At 41.5% G+C, this 5,006-nt stretch overlaps 1 pseudogene; it reads right to left on the reverse strand.

Annotated features, from left to right (window-relative positions):
- Nucleotides 1-3,714: 3,714 nt before the first annotated feature.
- Nucleotides 3,715-4,626, reverse strand: LOC137218223 (NOP protein chaperone 1 pseudogene; annotated as a pseudogene).
- Between the last annotated feature and the right edge of the window lie 380 nt (nucleotides 4,627-5,006).

The following is a 5,006-nucleotide window of genomic DNA, read 5'->3' on the forward strand; positions in this document are numbered from 1 at the left end:
ATAAGCTGTATTAGGGTTTTGCTAGTGTTGCCAGAAGAAGATAGTGCAAACTGGGAGGCTTAATTTTCTCACAGCTCTGGAGGCTTTGAGTTCGAGATCAAGGTGTCTACAGGTTCAGTTTCTTCTGAGGCCTCTCTCCCTTGCTCGCAGGTGGCTGCATTCTTGCTGCATCCTCAGATGGACTTAACTCTATAAGCTGAGTGTGCATGGCTGTGTCCTAATCTTCTCATAGGGGGCACAGCTCTGGGTTAGGGCTCACCCTTGTGACCCATTTTAACTTCATCATCTCTCCTAAGGCCCTATCCCAAATACAGTCACATTCTGAGGTACAAGGGTCTGGACTTCAATATGTGAACTTGCAAGGTTTCCGTTCAGACCTTAAGGGAAGCTGCTCCCTGTTGGTTGAAGCAGAAATCTCAGAGGAGAGAGGAGTCTTCCCACACGGTCTAGAACTTCTTGACACAGCCAAGTCATGACCCGTAAGCCTGATTCCGTGGTTTTGCATGTCTCTGTGACAGAGAGTTTAGGTCAGGGTATGACTAAGGAATTATGTCCTCAGTACATTGTCACTAAATATTTCTGCCTTTTGGAGGCCAGGTGTTCACAAAAGTAAAGAAGTTATGTTTTGCTCAGCAAGTTCTTGGCCTTGGAAGTACACAACGCACTGAGGAATCAGCCTAAGTGTCTCCCATATCCTGATCAGGCCATGGACACAGGAGCGGGAGACAGCCATTAGAGGCCACAGCCTCGTTGGGAAGCAGGTGCATCACCAGTTTAGCTCAATCAGATCTGTGTTCTAGGTGGTGAGCTTCAGGAGGGCGTCAGTCCTGGGACACTGTGGACACGATGCAGAAAAATTACCTTAAACCCTGAGTCCTACTTAAATAGAAAAACTGTGAGATATTAATTCTTATTGCCTCCACTGAGCTATAAACTTGGTGAAGGTGGTTATGTTATACGTTTCACCTCTTAGTCTCCAGAAAATTCCACATGCTGGAATCCTGGAGACTCTCAATAAATATTTGTTACTTTAATGAGTGGTGTGTGAGAGAGCTACCTGATTTTTCTTGAAGACTCTTGTCCTATGATAATTTACAAAATCCAGAACACTTGGGAGATATGTTCTCCCTTAAGTATCTGATGGATACTGTGGACCCTCCACCTAGTAATGCACAGACACAAACACATTGCTGCAGTCGACCTCAAGTGTTCTATTTCCCTCTTTTCAAGCTCATAGACCAACCCTTTAGCCTTCTATATATATGGGCTTTATACTCGTTTTGTGTGTGTGGGTGTGTGCATACATCAAGAAAGAAAAAGTTAATGGATTTAAAGGGAGAGAACACATCATGTAACTCCTGCCCTCTCTCAAGCCAATCTGACAGCAGATAAACTTAGGACATAGGCATTCTCCACGGGGACCATCTCTTTTCCCCAGGTCTTTATTTATTTTTCTTTATTTTTAACATCTTTATTGGAGTATAATTGCTTTACACTGGTGTATTAATTTCTGCTTTTATAACAGTGAATCAGCTCTATAGCCTGGTCCTTACTGATTAGCACCATTCTCATTGGAGGAAGAATGGAACTCGGGAGGGGGACCAAGTCCCTCTGACTTCCCTGGCTCAGGGTGCAGAGAGTGGGAGGGGCGCCCCAGCCCCTGCCCCTGCCTCTGTTTACTCCCTGAAAAGTAGGGGCCACAGCCTCAGCTGCAGAAGCAGAAGAGCCACTCCTCTTCTCTTTGCTTAGTGTTCTCATGCAATATCTCTTCCAATATTTTCACTTTCAGCATATGAATGTCCTTACTTCTGAGTGAGTCTCTTGTAGACAACATATAGTTGGACCCTTTTTATGTCTATCTTGTCCATCTTTGTTTTTTTAATGTTATTAAATATTCACCTCTATTTTAGTATGAAACATAATTTTCTTTCTTTATATTTAAGTCTTTAAGACCTACATAATTTATCTTAGTATCCAAATTTGTTTAAAAACAGCCACCCCTGACTCTGTATATTAAATAATTCAACCATTTTACACTTACTTAAAACGACATCCCTATCACATATTAAATTTTTGTTTTTCCTTTTCCTCCTATGTCATAAGAATGTCCAGAGGAACTGAATTTAGTTGACTTCTTTAACTGTATAGAATACCTAGTCGTATTATATGAGAAGGCCATAGCAGGAGAGAAATATAATTCTACACACTAATATGTATTCTAGACTGACTAGTCTCTTTCACTGACCATCAGATTATTTCTACTTGGCTTTGTATTTCCAGTGAAGTTACACTTTCATATCCGCATGGATAGCATGGCTTAAAATGTCCTGTACATCCTCAATATACCTGTAAATTCATTTATCGACATCATTCAGTGCCTACTGTGTACATGCACCAAGCTAAGTGGTGAACCAGACAAATACAACTCTTCCCACAATGTGGCATGAATATTATCTGGTAGAAGACAATCCTTAAATATTCACACCAATAATCCATCACAGCTGTGTTTGGTGCTACAAAGTATACCCTTTGCAGCTGAGAAGTCTCGTTTCCAGATCTGTTCACTTCTGCATACTTTGAGTGCACAGCCGATTTCCAATTCCCAATGGAAAATACCAGAAGGCACTTGGAGAATTATCTTCAGAGTATTTACAAGATGTTATAAGCTAATGAGAGGAGTAGGAAAAAATAATTAAAACAAACCCCTAAAATATTAGGCAACCAAGTCTCAGAAGCTCAATGCACTTGGAGACAGTCCTTTAAATGCTCAGGTCTATATCCTGAGCAAAGCCAGGCCCATGGCAGATGAGGTCCCAAACAAGTTAAATAAGATCAAGAATGTGGCAGAAAGGCAACTCCAATGCAGGATCATTTTGCCTTTTGAAAGGGAAAACCTGTTACTACCATTTTATGTACTGTGACCTATTTTCCTGGGGTGTCCCTATTCTCTACAATTAATAGGTTTCAAAACTGTGGGCAACTGGAAGGAATAATTTTAATAGCTGAAACAAACAAAAAATTCCTTTATGAGAAAAAGAAAACCAAAAAAAACACAAAATTTTCCAGCCAGCAAATTTTACATGCATTGAGAGGCTACAGAGTCACTGACGGTGATTAAACCACAGAGCACCAGTTTTCCAGCTCAAAGTGGAAAGGATTTGTATTTTTTAATTAAAGTAGATATGTCTGAGGGCACCTAAATATAAGTAATTCTTTACTTTGTAAAAAATTTCTCCCTCGCGGTGAGATAGAGAGGGTGGAAGGGAGACGCAAGAGGGAGGGGACTTGGGCACACATGTATACATATAGCTGATTCACTCTGTTACAGACCAGAAACCAACACAACATTGTGAAGAAACTATACTCCAATAAAGATGTTTAAAAAAAAAAGTTCTCCCTCAATGAACCCATTTTGATGGTAACAAATAAATGTGACTTTATAATAACCTAAAAAAAAAACCCAACCTAAGTTTTTGTTGGTTTTGTTTTGTTTTGTCAGTATGCAGGCCTCTCACTGCTGTGGCCTCTCCTGTTGCGGAGCACAGGCTCCGGATGCGCAGGCTCAGCGGCCATGGCTCACGGGCCCAGCCGCTCCGTGCATATGGGATCCTCCTGGACCAGGGCATGAACCCCTGCCCCCTGCATTGGCAGGCGGACTCTCAACCACTGCACCACCAGGGAAGCCCCAAGAGGCCAATTTAAAACAAAAACAAATGGGTAACTTGTATTTTTACTTTAAAATAAGTTTGAGATTTCCGAAGTCTATGCTGATGAAAGAGGATGCCAACAAATTCACTCATCACCATACATAAAGTTAAGCTTTCTAAACTAAATCTCTTTAGCATGAGATCAAAAACAGTCTGCTCTTAGAAGATTCCCCAAATGCTATCTCTTCCAACTCTTTAAAAGCTAGCTTCTGTTTCTCCAAGAAGCAAAATACATTCATTTTTGCAAACAAACACTATAGGTATCTGAAATGCAAAATAACCAGCAAGCCACATTCTTTTCCACAGAATTAGCGGGAACTATCACCTGTTTCTCAGATTGTTTATGTCCCTGTTTTCTTTTTCTTCACTGGCAGGACGGTCCAGAACCTCTATTTTGCCTTTTCCATCTTCTGAATGAGGAAGCTTAATTGTATCGATGGTGACTTCACCTTCAGAAGAGGTGCTATCATCTTCATCCTCAAATTCTGAACTGTCCTCTGAACTGTCTTGTGAATTCTCTTGTGAACTGTCATCTTCTTTTGAATCAGACTGATTCATCTCAAACAAGGCCACATCCATTTGCATAACTTTTCTGAGAGTCTCGTCAATATTTTCAATATTGAAATGACCAGGTGGTGCAGCTGCCATTTGTTTCCTTAGCTTTTCGTTTGCCTGAGCCATCTGTGGGAGAAAGCTCTGTACTTGGTCCAATAGGGGACTCCTCTCTATCCTGTTTGAAGAGTGGAATTCTTTCTGGAATTACACTTGGAGTTGATGAGCAACCTGTCCCATATACCTCCGCGGCCGCCCCTGCCCTCCATCAGCAGCTCTCTGGACACCAAGACCCTGGAGCTGTCCCGGGAAAACGATGAACAGCTCGCATCGGGCTGGGATTTGCCGTGGGCCTCCCTGCTGCTCGCCTGTCTTTAGAGCAGCCCCTCCAGGCCCAGATGCCGGAAAAAGGCTGGGGACATCTTTGTTTTTTAACTGATGAGTTTAAACTATATATATATGTATATATGTATATATATATATATATATATATAAATTACTGATATGGAATGACATTTAATTGCCAATTTGTTTTCTGTAATGTCATATAGCTTTTCTGTCCCACATTTTCTCACATACTGACGTCCCTTGTTCTTACATTTTGTACTCATTTTCAAAATTAATTTCTTTGGCTGTTCCAGGTCTTAGTTGTGGCATGGGGTGCCTTTGATCTTCTTTGCAGCATGCGAACTCTTAGTTGTGGCACGTGGGATCTAGTTCCCTGACCAGGGATTGAGCCCAGGCCCT

Source organism: Pseudorca crassidens, unplaced genomic scaffold, assembly GCF_039906515.1.
Source record: "Pseudorca crassidens isolate mPseCra1 unplaced genomic scaffold, mPseCra1.hap1 Scaffold_64, whole genome shotgun sequence".
Lineage (NCBI taxonomy): Eukaryota > Metazoa > Chordata > Mammalia > Artiodactyla > Delphinidae > Pseudorca > Pseudorca crassidens.